The sequence below is a fragment of the Paramormyrops kingsleyae genome, chromosome 4, assembly GCF_048594095.1.
Source record: "Paramormyrops kingsleyae isolate MSU_618 chromosome 4, PKINGS_0.4, whole genome shotgun sequence".
Lineage (NCBI taxonomy): Eukaryota > Metazoa > Chordata > Actinopteri > Osteoglossiformes > Mormyridae > Paramormyrops > Paramormyrops kingsleyae.
In genome coordinates this window covers 19,956,802-19,981,163 of record NC_132800.1, presented here as the reverse complement: position 1 = coordinate 19,981,163, position 24,362 = coordinate 19,956,802, and the positions used below count along the sequence as shown (strand labels likewise).

General features: G+C 44.5%; 1 protein-coding gene across 1 annotated transcript in view; it reads right to left on the bottom strand.

Annotated features, from left to right (window-relative positions):
* Positions 1 to 24,362, bottom strand: part of LOC111859601 (voltage-gated inwardly rectifying potassium channel KCNH2-like) — a 131,065-nt gene that overhangs the window by 95,655 nt on the left and 11,048 nt on the right. The gene's annotated exons all lie outside the window — the stretch shown is intronic.

Genomic DNA, 24,362 nt, shown 5'->3' with positions numbered 1-24,362 from the left:
AGCCCCCAAAGACCTGCACTCAGTCAGCAACCCATCTCATTAAAAAACTTCTTTTAGACACTTTCTCTGTTTCTTTCATCCTTTCTTCCATAGTTACTTTCCCAGTACATGCAGAGCTGCCGTTGTCATCAGACACTCACGCACGCCTTCACCTTGTGGGAAAACAAAAATGGCAAGATTTGAAAATATAGCAGCCCCCACCAGTCAGAGCTCCACCCCCACCATCCCACCTAAAATATTATTACGACTCGACCACTGAATTGATGGTAATGGGGAGCCTGGAGCATAAGGCAGGAGACATTCTGGATGGGATTCCAGTCCATCATAAAATATATATTTACCCTCTTATAAGTAATCCAATGGACTGTCATTGAAAAGAAAAGAGGTGTGACTCATATCTCTTTCCTTCCAGAAGGATTAGATTCATGCTCAGAAAATCCTCATGGAGAAATACATAGCCAAGCAAGCTTAAGATATGTTGCAGGCTCAAGAAGAAGCATGTTTATAACCTAGCTTTCTAGTCTATATAATATATACGGTACTGTGCAAAAGTCTTTGGCAGTCAAAAGAAATGTTTAAGTGTATTGGATGGCTAGATGAACACTGCTTCAGTTCTCGAACCTCTCCTCAGGGGCACCTCAGCCATTCCATATATTCATTAAATTTCAACACCAACTCACTTAATTAATTCGTTTAATTAGATAAAAAGGCAGTTAGATATTGGTTAGCTGTATGAGGTGCGCGAGTGGTGCAGTCAAAAATGCATGGGAGCACTGGATGATTACTGTAAATACTGGGGTGATTTTGGCAGAAGTTTTGAAACAGCAAAGCTAACACATTTTGACAGGTACAATATCATAGTTTTACACCAACACGAAGATGTTTGTTTCCTACCGATTAATGACTCCTTTGGTAGAATCTGAAACATCCCTAAAGCGGCGTTGTTTGCTTCTGACATGGAACAGACCCAACAGCGGCTCTGAAATGCGCTCTTACTGGAAGATTTGCTGGTGGTGTTTGACAGTGTCAGCCATCAGAAATCAACGGGAGCAGATTCATGGTACGTTATCGAAGAAAAAAACTAATAAATTTACAAGAATGGATGCCCTCCCCTCTCCATCTTGGCTGGTTAGCAAAAATCTGCCATTAAGAATTAATGGTGAGTGTCTCAACAGCATTAATTAAGCTGGATATTTACTGGACCCATCTGGTAGGTGCATTAAAGCTCATACCTGTGACATCATCATCAGGGAGTCACTGGCTCCAGTTAACTGTCCAGCCCCCTCTGCTGTTCCCGCTACATTTATCAGTCGTCAGGTGCAACCTGAAGGTGCATGCGGCACCACAGTGGGGTCACCATGAAGCCCCCATTTGAGGTCATGTGACTTGGGCTGAGAACTGTGCCTGAGAACTGCCCCTGACACTCTGATTAAGATAAAGCACAATGCCTCCTAATCAGCGACTCCCATAGAGCACCTTTAAACCAGCCTGCCGGTTCCATTCCACAGGATTTCCAAGTCAGCAGCATAAGCCTGTGGAACAGGCAGCCGGTGACACTGACACTCAATCTCAAATGAGAAGGTTTGACGAGACCTGACCAGGTTGGGCCACACGACTCGCGGGGCGCCACCCCGCAACACGGAATCTGCTGAGGCTTTGAGATTTAAGGATGCATTACTGAGAGATGGCCCCAATCATGCTGAGGCATCTGTCAGCGGCCTCACGGGTAATGGACAGGAAACCTAACCTCGGCAGAGAGTGAGAGACAGACAGGGAGAGGTCACATGTCATTTAGCATTTTTATTGACCTTTTAGCAGATGATCTTACACAATATACACATGAGGAAAGTATGGAGAGAGAGTTGGGTGGACAAGCCTCGCTAAAGCAGTTTAGCTTATGGGCCGTGCTTAGTGTCCCAACAGTGATATCAGTGGCGTGCACAGACATTTTGGGGGGCAAGTGCTCCAGGGGGAAAAAAGGGCACTTTTTGCATATGTGGAAAACCTTTTCTTTTTATAATAAAAAAAACGCACAGGTTAAATGCAATTTGACTTTTATTTCAAAACATTCTCTAAAAATCAAAAATTAATGTGTTAATGTTGCCAATATGTTACACCAAAAAAAATTAACATGTCTAACCAGTGCTTCTCAAAACTTTTAACATGCACCCCCAACACCGTACCCTTCAAACTACCAATAACAACGTCACTGTTCTGTCACAATCAGGTCACAACACAGTGCGTAAATGTCTGCGAGCATCGCTGAGTCAGTAACAACCAGTTAGGCTAAAGACTGCATCTTTAGACAGTTGGACGGTGTTCTAACTTTCTCACAGGAGACACCTACTAAAGACAGTCAAAGACATTAATTTCAATCTTACCAAAGTAGGACAGTAGTTGACGTTAGTTATGGAAAGGCTAATCCACAAAAACGGAGAAACGTCCATAATTCTATTATTCATAATCATGTCAAGGTTTTAGGTTTTTCTGCAGTTCCATCTCTAAAAAGTGTGATGTCTTCCCGTCACTGACTTCAGTTTGAAAACTTTGTATTTATTCACAGATTTCCGTGAGATCATCCTAAAATTTGTAACGAAAAATGGGCTCAAAAGAGCCCTCTGCCTAACGGCATGTAGCCTATAGCATAACATGATATTTTCAATAGTGTATGCAAAAAGGTCGGAATTGATGGAGAGTGGGGTTGCCTAAATGGTTTAGGTTACATTTTAAATGTGTCGTTTTTTTGTTTATCTATATGGATGGATGGAGGGGGCAAGCTGGCAAAGTTTGTCATGTGCAGTTTCTGACAGGCTACTTCACAACAAAACAATTGCAGGTTGGTCTTAGAGGGCAAACAGAATAATTTCACTCGATTCATGGGTTACCTGACTGGTTGGGAAGGGAAAGAGCTGCCGTGTTGTCCGCCGTGGCTCCCAGTCGCTATAGTTAGCCTACTATGCCTACTCCAAGTAGTCCTATGTCATGCCGCTGCTACACGCCTCACAACAAATGAACTGCAAGCGTGTTCACGTGACACGGTGACAGTGAAAAAGCGACAGGGTTCGGGTGTCTTTGAAGAAGGGGCACAAATCAAGCCATTATTTTCACACCTTTTTAAATCGCGCAGCTTTAAAAAAAAAAAAAAATCACGTCTTTCAAAAGGGCACTTTTTTGGACTGAGGGCAAAAGGGCAAGTGCTTCAGCACCACCTCGTCTCTATCTGTGCACGCCAGTGAGTGATATGATTACTCTAGTGGCTGTGGGATTTGAACCTACAACCTTCCAAACACAGGCACGGATCTTTAAACCTGCTGCATGTAAATGTTTGTGCATGTTTCAGCCATAAGTAAGAGATATTTAAATGAAAACTCTCTAACACCTTCAGTCAGTCATCACGCCTCCTAATTATAACTGCAACTGCTATTCATGCAATAACAGGCGTAACGAGGTTACCGCCCTCCAGGTCCATCTGAGATCATGCCCTTCACAGACAGGCTCTCGAGCATACAGGCAGAGGGCCAATTACAGCCTCATGATTCATACCAAGGCCTAATACAGGCCTGCTTAATGGCCTCCAAGGTAATCCGGCAAGAGCTGCCGCATATCCTATAAATATCATAACGTGTATAATATCACATGAGTCATATACAGGCAGTCCCCAGGGTACGAATGAAATCTGTTCCCCAAGTCTGTCTTTAAGTCGAATTTGTAGTTAAGTTAGAAAAATAATGATAAAGTATATAATAATAATAATAATAATAACAATAATAATAATTGTACAGTAGTAACAAAGGTAACTGTATATGGTTCTATGCTGTACCTGGAGCCAACGAACTGCTGAATCCACGCAATGTTTTCATAAGTGTCACAAAGTAGTGCAGACGTTCGTTATTACGAACCATTGTATTAAACCCAAATTTTTTTATATAATACCGTAGGCTTTATGGTAGTGGTAGTCCGTCCATAAGAACGAGCTGTCTGTAAGCCACATGTTCTTAACTCGGGGACTGCCTGGAGATGCCAGGCTATTTCTTTTCACTTATCGCACCATTCTTTCAGAATATGGGCACCATCATCCATCTTTAAATCCTCTGTGAAGAGGCTACTGTAGAGCTGAGGTGTTACATACACTGGACTCCCTGTCGTACTGGGAGAAACCCGTCTACCGCCAAGCCCCCAGCACACTGTCGAACTGTACTGTCATGCCTTGAGCTCTGCGTGCCACCCGCTCCCCAGTGACAAATGGGCGTATTATTACCTCTCTCAGGGAAGGTTGTAGTCAGCGAAAACCCTGCTCTTGTGCAGGCAGGACACATGCATTGGAAGCCCTTTAGTTTATCATGTGGGAGAAGCAGGCGGTATACTGCGCTGACTGGAACATATCATGGCACATGTTTCTCTTATATTAAAGGCTAAGGGGATAAACGCATAGGAAAGGGAGGGCACAGCTACCAGAATATAAAGCCCAAAAGGATACAAATATTGTGGAAGAAGGACAAACAGCATGGGATGCAGTGAGCAGACTCTAGGGGAGGCCAGCGACACACCGATCTGCCCAGCCGGGGTCTTACATCAGGGGCCCGTGCCTCACCGAAACGGCACGGTGATTTCATTACACCATGCAGCTCGCAGTGCACTGGAAGAGCCCTCGCAGCCTCACTGACTTTCCATGCACTGGCAGCTGTCCACATAAACCACAAAAACAACATTACCAGTGGTTCTCTGGGCCGACCGGCTGTGGCAGGGGGTGCATAAATTTTAATGCACCTCTTTTAAATCAGACATCGGCTTTTTCGTTCGCCTGTGGGGTGCCTGGGTTAGCGGCAGCAGCCGTGGTTACACATCCAAATAGCAAAGCTGTTTATGCCGATCATGCAAATACCTCAGAAGTAAGAGCAAAGTTAAGCTCCTGAGTCATTCGTCACAGTTTTGTCGTTTCTGACAGACGGGGTAAGCGTGAGCCCAAAGTCTGGAGTGGCGTATTGGTATTCCAGACCTGATCATTCCCTTTGTGCATGTGCACACACACACATACACACACACACACACACACACACACAGGTTTGTAATTATATATCTGTGAGGACTCTCCATTCACTTCTTCATTTCTGTGGGGAAAACTCTAACCTCAACACGTCGACCTTAACCCCCACCCAGCCCTAACCTTACCAATGAGTAACCAAGCAAAATATGAGACTTTTGCCTACAGTACTACTCTGTGTTATTCAAGTCTTGAGAGGAACAATGTAAGGAATCTACAGAACCCAGCTGTGATTTATATGAGGTTTAATGAACTGCACAATGAACAAAGCAGGAACCCAAGCAAGAAATCAGCCAAAGCAGCAATTAATGAGTCAGTATAAGTAGAGGACATGATGGGGGGGGTCCCAGCAGGGTACAGTCCAGGGACACGTCCATCAATGAAGCTTAAATGCCTTTCACCTGTAAATGCTTTGGATGCATGAATTGCATAAAAAGGCTCTCAAATGTTCTTAGGGAAAGAGCTTTGGAAATGTGTTTCTTCTTCTTCTGTGGTGGTTTTATAAAAAGAAAGTAAGCAGATTGCCAGTTATGGATCACAATAAAGACACGGGCACCTGCAGTTGGCATAAGTATTTAATCCACACTTCTTGGTTTAGTACTGAGGAATTTCTGGGCAGGAATAATATGAGCTAACCTAAAATTCAGTGAGGAGATTTATAAAGCAGGTGCAGTGAGACCTAAAAGGGGGATTGGGGACTGTTGCATCATCAATTAGAGACGCATGAGTCAAGTGTTAAGCCCCAAATAATGACACAGTAAAGACACACTTGAATTAACTTTCTCAAAGCAAAAGACTTTTGTACACCTCATGCATTAAGCCACTGAGAGGTCTTTATGTATCCCTATGTTAAAATGAGTCACCTCCAGAACCACCATCAATGCAGAACCAGCTTCCGCATAGTGAATAACTTTCTTCCTTAGCTAATGAGACTGACAGGGTCTGGAGGTCCATTTTCAGGGCCCCAGAGCTGAATGTGTCAGGTGGGCATCTATGCTGGTGTAGGTTCTAGGTTCTGTCTAGGTTGATGGATAGACTTAATGCTATCAGAGGGCAATTTTCTGGGGAGAGGTGAACCCACACCCCAAAACTATCACTACAGTGTGCATTACACACAGCGTGCATTCAAATATGAGAAAAATAAGAAAAGACTTAATGTTTTCCCAGCACCTGGTGGATTTCTGGGATCTGATGGGCTGCGTTACTGTTATGCAATCAGTCGCATTAGACATTAAGTGGTTATTAACATTCCTGTGATTACGTTGGCATGAAAAAGTAGACTAGTCTTTTTCGGACATGAATTAAGCTCCAGGGTATTTTGGATGGGGAAAAAATTGAACATTACCCTGATGTTTTAGATGAGAATAAACCACAAACCATAAAATTACCTTCAAGGCTGTATCATAAAATAAGTTCCCTTAATGTGTTTTTTTTTCCAGACAGATATTAGTGGGAAGAACTTCTCGTGTGTACCACAAATTCGTGCAGAGATGCCTACAGCTACAGGTGACGTGGGTACAGGTGACGTGGGTAGCATGGCAGTGTCTCACCACAATGGCTACAGGTGACGTGGGTAGCATGGCAGTGTCTCACCACTATGGCTACAGGTGACGTGGGTACAGGTGACGTGGCTACAGGTGACGTGGGTACAGGTGACGTGGCTACAGGTGACATGGCTACAGGTGACGTGGGTAGCTTGGCAGTGTCTCACCGCAAAGGCTCCAGATTTGAGTCCCAGCTCTGCTCTGTGTATGCGGAGCTAATATGTTTGCAGCTTTTCCTTCAGGTATTTTGGTAACTTGTCGCAGTGACGCAGAGTACATGAGTGTATGCTGTGTGACAAACAGGCAGGTCACTCAGAGTGCCCCTTCTTCTCTGTTTCCAGGCTTAGGCTGACCCAGTACAGCAGAGATTCCCAGTCCAGTCCTCGGGGACTCACAGCCGGTCCACGTTTTTGCCTCCTCTGAGCTTCCTGCCAGTCGACATTTTTGCTACCCGTAGCTGGGAGGGACTGTATTGGGAAACACTACTGTTTGAGATAAGCAGTATCGAAGGAAAGTTTTGACATCCTGCCGTTGCTTATTACCTAATAAGAAGCAATGCTTTATTAATCCCCATGTGCAAATTCCATTTTGTTCTTTGCACCATCTTATTCTCCATACAGGTAAGAGAAAGCTTGGGGGTCACAGCCATACTATAGCACCCCGGGTTATGGGCCTTGCTCAAGTACTCACTGAAGTGATAATACTGCTTTGCCAAAGCCAGCCTTGAACCAGTGACCTTCTGATCTCAGGTACAGAAGCTTAACCCACTGAGCCACACCCCACCAGCACTGCAGCAGCCCCTCACTGGGAATTGCAGCAGACCAGTGTGCGCCCCCCTAACCACAGTGACACCCCCCCTGCCCTGCAAATTTGCGTGCTCCTTGGTGGTGTCTGCTGAGTGGATGACATAATGAAAGGACAGCTTGTTCACACAATGGTGTCGAAGGAGGGAAAATGCCTGTAATACTCTCCCACTGCCAGGCTCATCATTCACACCTGCCGCCGCTCTCTTCGGAAACCCCTGGGGGGCGCTGTCTACATAGACGGATTAAAACTGCCAACGAAAGCCATATATCACAGCCGACTCTTACCGATCCATCACGCATTAAACACACATGAGCACTTCACCAGCTGCACAGAAAGCATGTGCTAACAATAAAACTGCTTTATAAACACCGTCGCCTCCATAAATTTGAAAAAGTGGTACATATCCCTTCCCACGATGCCGTTTTCAGAGTCTCTGCCTACCTCCACATTCCTGCTGATCATGCTAATCTCATTCTGAGATTTACTCAAACCACCAAGAGTAATAACCTTCAAAGCTGTTGACAAAAGTCCTTACTATTCAGTCGTAACTGTAAGTGCGGCTGAACAGTCATTGAATGGAACAAAAATAGGTAACGCTTATCTTTGTCAAAAAAGATAGATGGGAAGAAAGCGAAACTGAGCAGGAGGCAACAGGAGATGGAATCATACGGGGGTTGGGGGGGGGGCACTGACGGGAATGGCGCTCATTGATCGTGCAGCCAGGGGCGGAGCTAACAGCTCCATCCTCATTGGTGGCATTTGCAACGACTTTGTGGAACCAGGTGCTCAATACGTAACAAAGCCAGTGGCAGAAGCCCCATAGGACAGACATTGTTCTGTGACCTTCAGCACACAGAAGGAGCGTGTCAGAGTGCAGCTGGCCCGCATGTACAAACAGAGACACCTACATCTTTCGGATTAGAGGAAATGGGGGTAAATGCAGATTAATTAGCTGACAAACCAAGCTTTAGGGCCGCGGTGTGTGTGGAAACGACAGAACCAGCTCTATGTCCGGGAACACGTTAAAAACGTTAATGCTGTTTGACTCTGCAGCAATTAAAGCTGCACGCATCACGCTAAGGGTTGTCATCGAACAGGATTTTCAGAAAGCATTCGACTCAGTTGATCCTGAGACTTTGTGGAATCCCCCCAAAGTTGCTGGACATCTTGGCCGGTCTGTACACTGGTACCATGAATCCCGGGCAGAGTGGAGGCAGAACCTCTGCATTCTTCCCAGGTGATTCTGGGGTGTGTTCTTGCTCTCACTGTTCAGAGCTTGCCTGGACTGGGCACTGGGCATGGTCATGGGGTCCAGCGGCTGTGGGGCGTCCGTTGGTGAAGAAAGGTTCATTGATCTTGACTTTGCCGACAATACTGTGATCTTCGTGGAGTCAATGGAGGCTCAAATCAGGCTCTCAAGAGACTGAACGAGGAGTCTGAGTGTCTGGGCTTGGAGTGTCCTGGATAAAAACAAATATACAGGCTTTTAATGACCTCTTGGGCACAGCTGTCCGCAGTGTGTCTGCTGCAGAAAGAATGTCGACCGCGTCGAGAGGTTCCCTCCCTCAGCAGCGACATTCATGTCTCTGGTGACTCTTGCTATGAAGTGATGCAGACGGACTGGAAGAGCATGTGGGGGGGTCATGAGGTCACTGGAGAGGGGTGTGTGGCTCCCGATATCTTTGCAAAAGGATGAAGGTCCAAGTCTGTAGAGTCCTGGTGCTTCCTGCTTTGCTGTATCGCTGTGAGACATGGATGGTATCCAGTGACCTGAGACAAAGACTGGACTCCTTCGGTACTGTGTCTCTTCGGAGATTCCTTGGGTACCGCTGGTTTGACTTTGTGTCGAATGAGCGGTTGCTAGAGTCTCGAATGAGGCACATTACCTGCATTGTGAGGGAGCGTCAGTTACGGCACTACGGCCCTGTTTCCCTGAGGGTGATCCGGCTCGCAGGATCCTCATTGCTGGGGACCCGAGTGGCTGGACCAGGCCGAGGGGACGCCCACGTAACACCCGGCTGTGGCATTTCCGGAGGGTGGGGCTGGACCGTGTGTCTGCCTGGGGGGGTCACCAATCTGGATCCCGTTTCGTTATGAGGTGGGTATAGCAATGCGCTGTTCAGAGCATATTCCCTGACCTAACCTGAACATCACCCATCATCATTGCTGCATTGTGCTGTGAAATAAACTTATCAAATCTTAATTCAATTTCTAATCTACCTATGGCATCAATCATTATGGCTGTCATTAAAAAATCTGCGAGGTTCAGTACATCCACGTTTAACTTTAAAACACTAAAAATTGCTTAGGTTGACTTACATATATTTATTCAGAAATTTACACCAGGGTCTTCAGTCACTTAACTTGGTAATTATCCAAGAATCACCAGTGGAACCAGTCTAAACTGTCTGTGATTTGGAACTGATGCATTACAGAAAGAAAGACAGGAAATCGCAGCTCAGCTAAAAATATGCAAACCTTGGTTTCTGCTTCCATCACTTCAGAAGTAAATGTACACCGCCGCTTTAATTATTCAAGAGGGAAGTGGGCGTTTTGAAGAGCATCGACGTACTTTTTGAAGTCATCCCCCTTCTCATCACGTCTGATGCAGGGGCTGTGCCCCCCAGTGCCTTGAAAGCAAAGCCCAGTGGTTTGACAAGATGAATTATAATGAGGGATGCTATTTAAAAAAAATAAAATATTTCCACTGTGAGCCACGCTTTGTGGAAGCCCTAATTACCAAGACCATGGAACAAGTGAGCAAAGAGCCTTTCCTGAGGAGAGGGGGATGAGAGAGTACTGGCTAATTATCTGCCATTAAGAGCTCGACCCTCGATTCCCTTATGGGCATCCCTGCCTGCTAGTGATTCAGGTCCTGCTCCCTATAATAATATTAAGATCAATATTATAACTAACAATATTAAAACAATATTATAAGTATGAGGATTATAACTTTATTGATCACAGAGAATAATTCAGGAAATATAAGCATTTGAATTACCTGGTTTGGAAAAAGTATTTTAAGAAACGCATTAATTCTGAAAATGAAACATTTAATATCGAAAGAATCAATTTCTCTGCATGGAAGCGTAACTTCAGTGCTGACATCGGCACCTGAGATGAAGCAGCACCTCAGAGTCACGACACGTGGGCAGCATGCAATACAAGTCCAGAGATGTAACAGCAGCCGGTCCCCCCCCGAGGGGGGGGGTTCTTCAGGATGATATAGTTAGGAGATCTGCAGAGGACATAATGACACTGAAGAGGAAGGACACACTGGGGGGGCGGGGGGGGGGGGGTTGCTCACACATGACCTGACATCATAGTCAGTCTGCTACTGAAATTTACAGAATGATAAACTAGAGAAATCCCCATCGACCCGCCAACCAGGCTATCCCCGCTTGTTCCCTATTACCATATCACAGTATAAAATTGCATCGTCGTCATTTACACTTCATGCATGCTGTTCAGCCAAATGGCTACTTCAATATTAATTTAAATACTACAACTCTTGGCCATAGGTGGAAATTAGCAGGAGAACATTTTAAAATGGATTTCAGAAAACACTTTACACAGTGTGTAGTTAGAGTATGGAATAGTCTCCCTGTTAGTGTAGCGCAACCTAAAACCCTGGGTTCCTTTAAATCAGACCTAGGTAAGATTTTAACAGCTCTGCGCTATTAGGTAAGTTCTCCCCAAACGGGCTTGATGAGCCAAATGGCCTCCTCTCATTTGTAAATTTCTTATGTTCTTATGTTCATACACACTCCTCACAAATGCAAAATATCCCACCAAGCCGCAAGCCACCGTTGCAGCGTCGCAGGACTGACATCAGTGACATGTGGTTGAATCAGAATCCTCACTGTGCCATCGCTGTGATCAAAAACCTTGAGGTAGGACTAAGAGAAAGTTGAGGAGGATATAAGAAAAGAGAGAGAGAGCTGAGTTACTCCTGAGGAACAATGTCTGCTGCTGTTGATGCATGAAACGGCGGTGTGAGGGGGACTGACAGCATCAAGCAGACCCGTATCTGAACCAAACTGCAGGACACTACAGTCCTGGACAAGCCAAGCCAACAAGCCAAGCCAAGTGTAGAAACTAACAGCAAATGTGCCGTCCTAACTAAACTGCAGTAGATTGTGATCCTGGACAAGCCAGGCCACACGTAGGAGGCAGGGATGTGCAGAGAGGCCAGTGTTTGTATCTCTATCTGTATTTGTTGAGGCAGCAAAATTATTTGTATTTGTATTTGAATAAAAGTGTAAATGGGTATAACAATCCAGTTTTTGTTATTACAATTTTAGGATATGGAATTCTTAATGTAAGTGTTCTTCAATAAACTAATGCTGGGTTTACGAAAACCATAAACTGATATTTAAGTGTTCATAAGTATTATAATAACCATGCATAAGCATAAACATCATCGAAAGAAAGAAATTTTAGACTGACCTTCAGTTCCTACTGCACACTCAAACCAAAAACTAAACTAAACGCTAAACTAATGAATGCCTGAACAGGGTTGTCAGCTTTGGTTGGCTGGAAGTTTGTACACACATTTACACGTATGTGACTGTTTTATAGCTGTAAAGAGGGGAGAAGAAATTTTGATACTGGAGATGTTGATTTATACCCGGAGACGATCTCAGCCGGTGCACGTGTTAAGCAGGAGTGTATTATCGCAGTGCACCTATAGAAATGAAACCCCTAAAACTTACAGACACACACTTCTAACCTTCACTACACCGACAAAATTACCCGCATGCAAACTACACTGAAAATATAATTAACAAAGGGTGGAGCTGACCCCCAACGTGACCTGACGTCATATGATGTGGTCTCGCAGTCCTACCTACAGATGCACGTATAATACAGCATCAAATTATCAGTCTTGCCATGCAGACATAAATCAAAGATAGAATCCAGAACCATTTTAACAATTAAAATGCCATTTTTAACAATTGCCTTGTAAACAGTCTGTAGGGCTTGCAAACCAACCCAACTCTTTTGATGTAGTTAATTTTTGGTTTACAGCGGAATAATATAGATTTGCTGCAAGATTTTCTTGCGTGAGAGTTTGAAGGCGTGAGTGTCACGCCAGGTGTGTGAGATTTGGTAACCCCGCCACTACCCCGACATAACTGGAGGATGCTGAACAGACAGAATATAAACAAGCAAAAAATATTACAAACAAAAACTGCTCTCTCTATCAAAAAATAAACCCTTAATTACAAGTTTTATTCTATACACGTCCGGGTTATGTTCTGTCCAATAGGCAATTTGGACGCTATGCAAACAACATATACACTGTACACATAGCTACATGATGTACTGCATCTACATAATACAAATTACAGCAAAGTAAATAGCAAATGCATAAAATACAGGTTTATTATTGCTATCATGAATTATTATTACGAGGATTAAGCTATGTACTATACCATTATTTATATCTTTATATATCTTTCAATAATATTATAAACCAAAAGATACAGCCTTGTTATATTGTGTCACTTCTAAACTGTCTGCCAAAACCTAATTTTTTTTCCCTTTTGCTTAGCAATGTAAGATGGAAATTTCTTTGATATTTTCATCAGACTGTGCGGCTCCATTTTTTCCCAATTTTGTTACGATCCAGTCTAGGGTTGGACCGCAACAAAGTGAAAGGGAAGGAGGGATTGGGGAGGACAGGACAACTAGGGCTAGGAGAAGGGAACACGGGACACAAAGGGAGTCTTTTTTTATAGTTTTTTTTATAGTTTTTCACAAACACAGTACAAACACTAGGTGTAATGAACGTCAGGAGTGACAAAGGCCAAAGAAACAAACAAAAGCACATCTACCGAGTAACCCAAGCTGAGCTACCTAAGCGAACACAAAAAAGGTGAAACGAAACAACAATGCCTAAATCTATCTCCCTGACCAAACAAACAATAATCCCCACGTTAACGAATAAACAAAAAGGCAGACACTCCCTACACACCTAGTGAAACACGAAACACAAAGCCAAGGCAAAGGTATCAAAAGGGAAAACCGAGAGGCGAAGTCGAAACACAGGCGAAAGTCCAAAACCAATCAAGCAATCAGAAACCAGGGCGAAAGTACAAATAAGGGCGAGGCGAAAATCGAAAGTCAAGGGCAAAACAGTCATACACAATCAATCAATCAAACAAAGCAAAGCGAACGGAGAGCGAGCTAGCAGGCGAGAAGCAAGTCTTTGTGATCAAATTCAGGGGCCGCATCCTTCGAAGAACGCGGTCTATTTAGCCTTTGTAGGCTGCATCCTTCGAAGGTCCAAGCAATGAATCTTGGGATGTGTTGTGTTGTGAAGGCTCCATTGGTAGGATCCTTTGGCTAAAGAAGGATGCATTCCTATACTGCGTTTGAAGGAGCCTTTGAAATGGGACGGCCTTGTCACACCGCTGTGATGCATTCGGTCTTTGAACGTAGCCTTAGAAGGATGTAGCCCCTGCATTCGGACACAGCCCATGCCAGGACTATTCAAATCACGGTCCTCAAGGGCCGAGCCCTGCTGATTTTCCAGCCTCCCTCTACCTGTGAACCAGGTGTGAAGCCTCTGACCAATCAGAGTCAATAATTATTACAGTTTTTCTCCATTGGTTTGGCTCATTTCTTGAAACCGAGATGACATTCTCAAAATAACATGGACAAATCTCCAAACCACCTTGCAATTGTTCACAACAGAATGTCATTTCTCATTGGTTTCATCAAATTGCAAATGCTTTAGTACATGTCTCAAGTGACTCTGTGCTTTTTTTCAAATGATTATGTACAAGTAGCTACAGTTAGCACAATGAGCCCACATTTAGCACATTTTCCAAATAAATAGATCTTGCTGATCTAAACTGATTAGCTGATTTTCAGTCTAATGGTTGTTCTCTCCAAAACATGTCAGCATGATTTCATCGTGTAAGTCATCACATGCACAATAGTCTGTTCAAATGTCAAAATTAGTCAAGAACATAATACCATGAACATCATATATGAATTTCTTGGAAAATTTGATTTCAACCTGGCCAAGGGCCGCAGACGTGGCCGTAACATCATTGGTCAGCGGGCCACGGTGGATGTCCCAGGCCAGCGAGGGGGCAATTTAACAATGTGTGCTGCCATATCTGAGAATGGTGTGGCCACTCACATCCCCAGTCTTGGCCCATACAACACACACAAGCTCCTCATCTTCTTGGATCGCCTTTATACCGATGTTATCCCAGAAAATGAGAGAGGTCTCATAGGGCCTCACCTACCCATTTATGTAATTGTGTGGGACAATGTCAATTTCCACCATAGCCCACTCATTAGGGGCTGGTTTGCAACGCATCCAAGGATGGTCATGGAGTTCCTACCACCTTACTCTCCTTTCCTCAATCCGATAGACAGTTTTTCTCTGCTTGGAGGTGGAGAGTGTATGAGCATCATGCTCAGGATCAGCCGTCCCTGCTCCATGCTATGGACGCAGCATGTGACGACATTACAGGAGATCAATGCAGGGGATGGTTGCGGCATGCACACCGTTTCTTCCCTCGTTGCATTGCAAGAGAAAGTATCCGCTGTGATGTGGACGAGAATCTGTGGCCAGACGGACAACAGCGTGTAAATAATCAGGAGGGTGAAGACAGTGGACAAGAGCGGGAGAATGAGTACAGCGACCACTGAATAAGTCCTTGTTTTTTGATTTTGTGTTTATACAATTTATTACTGTAATGTACATTTTCTTTTTACATATGTATGAAACTTTCTTTGCATGTGAATAAAAAATGGTTATAATTTCCTTGGTAGTGTGAGTGCAATCTGTGATGTCAAACCTTGGAGGCTACTCTTTTCTGTTGTATATTGTTGGTCCTCTGCCATAGTGACAAAACATCTAAACATTTTGTATGGCAGTACTCACACAATGCCAAAGGGACGATGCATTTTGGGGGCACTGACTAAGCAGATTAGAAAGAAATGTAGTTTTGACACATGAGTGAACTGTTTTAGGAGAGCTATGAGCTTTTGCAGGTGAACCATGTTGTTGTGATCAACCATCCAGGTTTATTTTGACAAAAGCACCAAGAATGATGAGAATGTCCGATCTGTGTCGAGAAATGAGCCAAAGCTATTGAGAAGGATCTTTGCCATTTTGGAGACACTGACTGTTTAAATGAGAAAGGGATTTAGATTGAAGCCTGAGTGAACAGTTTTGGAAGAGATATGAGCTTTTGCAGGTGAGCTATAGTGTTGTGCTAAACTGTAAGAGTGTTTTGCCAAATGATCTTAGAGTTTTGAGAATGTAATTTCTGTTTCAAGAAATGAGCCAAACCAATGGAGAAAAACTGTAAACTAACTACCTGGGAGAACTGAAAACAAGGCCGGTAGATTTGAATGGGGGGGGGGGGGGGGCTATGCTTTTTCTCCCCTCTGCTCTCCTAATGTCTTCCTGTCACATCAGCACAAGCAGGTGGAGCACTAATACCCACTGCGCTCAGAGTTATGAGGGACACCGGCTATCTAACATTCTTTGTCTGTTTTAATTTTTATAATATTTATATTCATTAAATATTCGTAAAAACCCACAGTTTGTTCTTTGCCGAATACCGTATTCGGATTCTGCTCCACGCCTAGCAGGAGCTAACAGCTAATGCTACATCCTTACCATAATAGAATGACAGTAACATCTAATGCTACATCCTTACCATAATAGAATGACAGTAACAGCTACAGTAATGCTACATCCTTACCATAATAGAATGACAGTGCACTGAAATCCATGTACAACACAAGAGTGCCTCACAGTAATCTGTCAGCACTTGTGACTTCAGGTATGACGCCACCATCATTTAAAAATCAGCAGCTGAACTAGATGAAATATTGGTAAGGCTCTGCAAGTTAGATGTTCTGTAACGCTCATGCTCAAAGACCAGCCCTACCTTGGTGAGGACTGAACAGTGAAGACCAGCCTCTTCTTTATCTAGACAAAGTGTGCATGGCTGACAAGGAGCGTGGAGCCAATGTGAATATACAGTACCTGCGTACTGCAATAGACGCACAATGGCACAAACAGGGTCCAAGCATTGTTTACAGCCTCAACTCCCTGTCGCCAGCTGGCTGCTCCAAAGGTCACATTGTTGCAGCGGGAAGACACCAAATATGAAACACGCTTGTATCTATGCGGTTCATTTAGACAGACAGACAGGCAGACAGACAGACAGACAGATAGACAGACAGGCAGGCAGACAGATAGACAGATAGATAGACAGACAGACAGGCAGACAGATAGACAGATAGATAGACAGACAGACAGGCAGGCAGACAGGCAGACAGATAGATAGATAGATAGATAGATAGATAGATAGATAGATAGATAGATAGATAGGCAGACAGGCAGACAGACAGACAGGCAGATAGATAGATAGATAGATAGATAGATATATAGATAGATAGACAGGCAGATAGACAGGCAGGCAGACAGGCAGATAGACAGACAGATAGATAGACAGACAGACAGTTGGATCACCTTCTCCAAACTCAGCGAGAGAGAGTACAGGTACTGAAGGACCCCGCAGAGCTGGCTGGCACATCTTCAGCACTGTGTGGCTGATCCCATCAAATCTGATTCCACAGCCTGGTCTAGGTGGGTCTACAGCCCCCTCAGCCAGCACGCTGAGGCTGCTGGTGTCGGCTGAGGGATGGACTGGCAAGCGAGAGTCAAATCTGCCGGAGAACAGATTCAGCCCATAAGTCCTGTCTGTGTTCCCCTTCACTGTAATGTTTTCAGACTGTATGTAGTCACTGATGGTCCTCATCCTATTCCACACTTCACGCTATTAAGCTGCAGTTTGTGCTCCAGCTTGTCACTGCAGTGCTTTTTTTCCCTGGTGGATCTGCGCCTCCAGCTGCACATGCACCCGCTTGATCTCCTCATTGACTCCAGACCTGAAGGCCCTTTTCTTTGTCATTAGTAGGTCCTTCAGGTCCATTGTGATCCATAGCATTTCAATGGGGAAAACAGTGCACTGATTTTATCAGAAGCATGATACAGTGGCTGAGTTCCTCAGTATCTTCCCCATGTCTCCTCTAAGCCATCCTCAGAGCCTCCTCAGAGCCTCCTCACCCTCCTTCAACCCCTAACTGGCAGTTCTGGTGATGTCCTGCAGCTGCAGCATAATAGTTTGATATCTGGGGGGTGAGATGCACTATACTGTGATCAGAACTGGTCATGGGTGGCAGAGCAATACATTTAAACGCCTGCATAGTGTTTAATATGTGACTCCTGTTTCCCTGAGTGTTCCTACTCCACAGACTGATAAAAGTTGGTGAGGTTGGTGAAAAAGAAACACGGCTGAAGTCATCAGGAAAACCATTAATAGCAGCAGCGGTAAGTTTGCCGACCACAGAATGCTGGATCTCCACGGTGCACGCGGCTTTTCTCTTGTAGCTTAGCGAGAAATACGAAAATAAATAACAATAATGAACAGTGGAAATTTGCTTGCGTGACATTTGCACATGAGCTCGGTTGCCATGCAGTGTTCGCTATAAATAAGCGCCGGGGCATTCTGCTGTCAGAACCCATCAGGCGAAGGCACCGCCTTGCATTGGCTAAACACGGTCTGATCTGTTCAGTTTTCAGTAAACCTGGCATGAAAATGGGCGGGTGGGGGGGGGGGTGAGGTTGCCCCTTTTATATTAAATATACACAAGGCACAGCTTCCAACACTCCACCTCACATCCATTACTGTGGTCAGGAAGCTAAGCTTAGGCTGTATGACCACATGCAAAGCTGTAGGTGCAACTGACCTTTACCAAGTGCAGAGGGCCAGACCAGCCCATGTGGCAGAATCACGGGGGGAGCCCCAGACAACGCCGACTATGAAGGCACATCAATAGATATACTGCTTCCTTGCATTTTTCCTGTCATTTTCACACGGGCAATGCTTTCAGAATGTACCAAAGTCCTGGGTATGCCTGTAGGCAGCCCCTGAATGGGGGGGGGGGGGGGTGGATCGGGCAGATTTTATTACTTTAATTGTTCCATTTTATTCCGAGGTGGATCCCCTTATTTTGCTGGGGCCCTAAGTAATCACCCAGGTTACTCTATGCATTAACCTGCCCCTATCTGCTACAGCTCAGTCCTACGGCTCAGCATCTGGCCGTGGGAGTCTGTGGGCTACATTCTGAGGGATTTCGGAATAGCTGCCTCCGTGTATGTTTTCCCTGGCTGGAATCTAAGGGTCCACTTTGATGGGGAGCGGACAGCCAGGTCACGTGACCCTGGTGGATAACTCATCTGGGGCTAGAGAAGCAGCCACAGTGTAGTGCTTCGTGAACCACAGCTAACCCCAAGAGTTGCTACATTCACTGCTCATCTATCGCCATGGTAATAACAGTATTTCAGTACGGTTCTCATGGAAACACATTGGCTTCACCCATACCTTTATTTGTACAAATATGCCATTTTCTGTGACAGTATAATGCTTTTTTTTTTCCTTTGGGGGAGGGGGTGTTAAGGTACGCTTGAGGCTATTCGTAGGGTATTTGTAGCATAGATAGATGTGATAGTTCTATCTTTTCTAACTTTCCCTCCTAAGAAGAGTCTCTCATTATCTTTCTTTTTCAATCCATGCCTCCTGCACTCACACTTTCAATTACTCACTGATTCATCAGTTGACTCAGAGACTTGTTCCTGAAACCTTTCCACAGCTACGTCTATCTCACAATACCCAAGGGTCCCTGCCTTTCTCCACGCGGTGGGCCGGGCAAAGGTGGTCAAAGGCTCACCCGAAGCCATTAGCAGTGCGACTGGGGCTGCCCCCCCCCCCCCGATGCAGGCCGTCCAGCTCCACCAAGCCGTCAGCCTGCACAAAGGAACCCATGGCTCTAATGGAACCCATGTTGACTGAAGAGGCCCCCGATAGTTCACTTTACCTGAAAAGTGCATACTTCCAGGCCACTCCTGTATGTTTTCTACTAAAGTGGACATGCTTTTTTTGGGGGGGTGGAAGGACCAGCAACAGCAACACCTAAATATTCAGCTTGTGAACTTCATTCAAAACTACACCAGGAGGACGCTGCTTCAGTGCAAAAGGTAAATGCAACAAAGAGTTATAACTCAAGGTTATAAATGATTAAAATCCAGAATTCAGAAATAACAATACACTGCCTGTTTTACCCCAGTATTTATCCCTTGCCCCATGACACCAATTTTATGAAGCTCATCCCCCCTCCCTCCCCCCATATCAAAATGCCTCATGGTTTAAACAGGCAGAGGTGAACAGGAGTGGCTCCAAGCCCTGTCAGGCAGGCTGGACCCGGTACGCCTCTCCTCAAAACAACCAACCAAAACTGCCTGAGTTCCAGAACTGATTGGATCTGTCACTGTTGCAGATCCAGTCAGCTCTGGAGCCCGGAGACGGACAGCGACTGTGGGTCCCAGACTGCCAACAACTTAATGCGGGGCGTCTAACGTGAGCTGCCTCATTAACTATTCAGCGGTATAGAAAAAAGTAAAGCTGAGAAGTGTCAGGAAAAGTCTTGCGCATCCCAGTCAATAACACCTAGGAGCAGACGAAACAAATAATGCAGCTAAATGGGCGTAACAGTCCGTGAGCACGTGAAATGACTGATAAATGGTGACCTTAAGATGCAACCATGACCAGCGTCTACAGGAAAAGCAATCTGAGCAACACCATCATTTCTATCAGTTCTCATTACCATCACAACACCTGGGTCCTCTCACAGCTGCTGAATACGATCTGTCAGCCCTTGAATCCATGCTCTCATTCTTACTAGAAGTTCCCTGACAATAATGGAAACCTTCAATAGAAGAAGGTTTTGTAAGAGATAATTTAGGTATTATTGTAAAACCATGAAATTCCTGTATATATGTAATAAGCAGAATGGGTCAATAATAATTCTACTTCATATAGCAGCAAGTACATTCAGAAAAATATTCAAATTTACCTTGAGCACTGACTGAGCAAATACAGCAAGGCTCTATAAATCTGCTGTAGATTATATGCAGATTATTAGCTGACCACAGAACAATTCAGACAATATGGTCACTGACATACTGCTGTACAGGGACATAGACTTTTAATATAATTTAGAATCAGAATCAGAGTCACTTTGTTTCGAAATTTGTCATTGAACATGGTTCAACTGCGTGTAATGCTGAATTAACTCAATTTTCACACACATACAGTCTATGTGTGTCCTTATGTATGCATATAAGATTTATAAGTATATATGTAACTTTACAGACACTGCTACACCTCCTCCGGACAAGGAACAGAGGGGAGAGAGGAAACTGGGCTCCCTTTACAGAAACTCCCTCCCCCCCGCAAGACCACTCCTGCAACTCCATGCATCAGCATCATATCTAGAAAGACACTGCGATACTGGCTTCCAAACTGCCAGGCACTGGCTGAAAGTCAGGAGGGGCCCCGTTCATCACACTGCACCGTGTAGGACTGTCCTTCAGGTAAATGCAACTCAGTGATTTTACCAGGGTAAATCACCAAAGTAATTACAGTTCACTGTCCTTTAGGTAGTCAAAAGCCCCCTTTAAAGTCTGCATCTTAAAGATAATCATCATTTAGACAGTGTTGCTAATCATCCGGTGGCAAGATCACTGAGGTCACGGTCAATGTGAAAAGGTTTTCAACAGCAGCTGCGTTGAAACTAGCAGCTGTTAAACATCCATGAGTTAGTTCAGAGAAACAGTTCTGCTGTGTGTCTAGGATGGACCTAAAGATGTTACAACATACAACCCAGAGATCCCCAGAAGGTCGCCGGTTCAAACCCAGCCTCAGCACGTCTGTGGGTCCTTGAGAAAGGCCCTGAACCCCCAGCTCCCTGGGTGCCGCTACGGGTGGCTGCCCTTCGCAGACAGCTTACTCAACAAAATAGAGCAAGTTGAGGGAGGCGTAAAGACAATTTCCCCATGGGGATCAATAAAGTATCGATTATTATTATTAAATGCTTACCTGTACAAACAGTGTAAAAAAAGGGTGCGCTGCACACTAGCTCCAGAATAGTGACCAATTGCATCTTTCTGTCATCCAGGAGACTATGGACAAAATTCCCAGATGGAAAGAAAACGAGCCACCAAACAGCATCGACTCTGAAAAAAGCCGGTTCTCCATGATGGAACAACTATTGTTCTGCAATTTCTTGAGCACCTTAGGCAGTCGCTCATATAATCCCAGCTGTTTGTTCATGGGAGAGCTTGCGCCTGTTATTTACACTACCTACCAGTAATCGAGTCATCCGAACCTGGCAGAAGCCTCATTGGGCAACCCGGGAGACATCGCACCCAGACCTGCTGACCCACACTCCACAGGAGGCAGACAGAGATGGCAGTCTGTAAGATGACTGCTGACTCATCCATGCCTTCAACTACAAAGACAGACTGAACATCATTCAGGCAACTTTAACTGGTGACATTTGTACATTTGGTGCTGAAAATCCCACGGTGTCACGGTGTTAGGCATTTCCTCAGTGTATATGATGATCTTCGCTGAGCCTCCCTTTCAGACTTAGAAGATACAAGCCATATATTCAGGACGGGATTAGACAAGAAGAGACGGAAAGCTGGCAGGCATTACTTAATGTATACAATTTCCTGCTATATATACAGTAGAGGAGGTTAGTCACATTACATAATTTTCCTATGTGCGCGCACACACACACAAACACACCTGCAAAGAAATTGGTGTATGGGGTGGAGGTGTATTCAATAGCGAGGGCAGAGCTCGAGGACTGAACAAACTGAGATTTATTATTCTTTTTTTTAAATAAAGAAGTAGATCAACTGATCATTTAAGGTTACAAAAAATGCCCAAGAAAATATCTCCTGGAAATGTATGTCCTTCATAAACAACCACACAAACTGACACTAACTGACACTAACTGACGCTAACTGACACAAACTGACACTAACTGACACTAACTGACACTAACTCCCTGACCTCCCACTTGCCTCCCAAACCCTCCCAGCTGGTTCTATTTATCGCTAACAATATAATTGGCCAAATTAGTGCCAGTTAGACTTAATTAAATGGGGTTTCTATTGGCAAAGGGCTGGTGATAAATTGCCATGGTAACGCAAAAATCACCCGAACACAGCGCAGTGCCGCTGCTCTGCTTCCTGCCAGTTTATAAAATGCACACATCACTCCGTATCTTCCATTACTCCCCTAAAATTATTGTAAATATTCAAAATTTCAATTATTTTTTTTTTTCATCCCTTTTCTTATGTCCTAACTGATAGACAAGGCGCACTGAAGAAATAATTAGACAAAATAATGGCAGCGCTGCATTATCTGTGCAATGTGCCAGAGAAAAATAAATCAACATAAGACCTGGGGGGAGGGGGGGTTACAATTTAGGTTAGCTCAGGCCCCTTTTTAGCAGAGGCCCCTGGCTTTCAGCTCAGGTGAACCCATGCATTAAAGTGCCCCTGCTTCACATATACTTCTTATGGATAGTAGGTCTTCCTCCATATCTGCTTTCCTGTTTCTCTTGATGAGCAGCTCTATCAATTGTATTGTATTGTACAATAGGCAGGCTCACACAATGCTCGTTCTTTTTTAATATCAAATTTACCACCAAGCTACTGAGAGTGTAAGCGCCCCCATGAATGATCAGCTCAGAATTATCACCTGTGACATTTTTATATTGCTTTATCTCCTGATGCTGTCACATAAAATATCAAATCCTACCAAGACTGTGAAAAGTGTGGACAACCTGCCAATACAAGTAGCTTCCGCTGTCTGTTTTTCTTTACATAGCTGTTTAAAATTACAGGCATGGTAATAAAGATTGACACATATCCTAGATATTTCATAAAGTTATGCAGTGTTTATGCTATATATGAAGAATATATCGAAGTGAAGCTATTATTATTAACTATTATAATCAACATCTCTAGCATACTCAAAGGTAGCCTGTAACTGCTGAATATACAGAAGTGGATAGTTCAGGTCCAGAAAGTAAAAATCCAGACCAAGATTTTGTTTTAACCAACCACTTAAGTACTCCGTGGCTATGGCTGTTTATACTCGAATGGTTGGTTGAAACAAAATCTTGGTCTGGATTTTTCTTCCTGGAGCTGCATGTGTGTGAATGTGGCAACAGAAAAGAGACACTCAGGCAGACAGACGCGCGGCTGCTTGGGGCAAGAGAGATGCTCACCTTGTTAACAGTTAACAAGGCAGAGACTTCAGTCATGCAGCTGAGGAAATAAGGGCATTACTGCCTTTTATCCATGACAAAGCACATTTATGACATCCCCTCAATTTACTGTGAGATCACAATAACTAGATGTATGTAGCTGGAGGTACGACTATCCATTCTGTGACAGCTGAGAGTCCCTGGGTGTCATTGTGGAGCCCAGCTGTGATAGTGCTGCACGACATTGCTGACCCACCTCGCCCACCGAAATGGATATACTGGTTTGGGTGGATCACTAATTTGCAGTGATACAGAGGTCCATCCTTGAACCATCTGCAACACACTGACAAGTGATAAGTGAGAAGTTTACACTTCGCGGTGATTTATGAAATGCCGGCTGGATTACAGACAAGCAAGAGAAAGCAACAGGAGCTCATGAATCACATTCAAGGCTGGCAGTGCGATGCACTGGGCAGATGAATGAAGCCGTCGCACTGGTGTGCGTCCAAACAATGCTGAAAGAAGGCAACGGGGAACATTTCAGGGTGCCACTATTTCCCTGTTACCGGCTTGGTTCTTAGTCTTTCTACTGACCACTAAGTAGACTAGGGTGTTTCAAATAAGCAAATTGTTTGTATGCTTTGTATATTCCACTCTCAACAGTGCCTGTGTCTGTATACAACGTCAGTGTTGACCTACTGTTGCTATGAAGAGGGTGGAGGGAGAGAATAACGTCACCAGTATTCCATCACCGTCCCAGAGCGCCCCAGCCGTAAGCGTCAGACCTCGATGACCTCTAT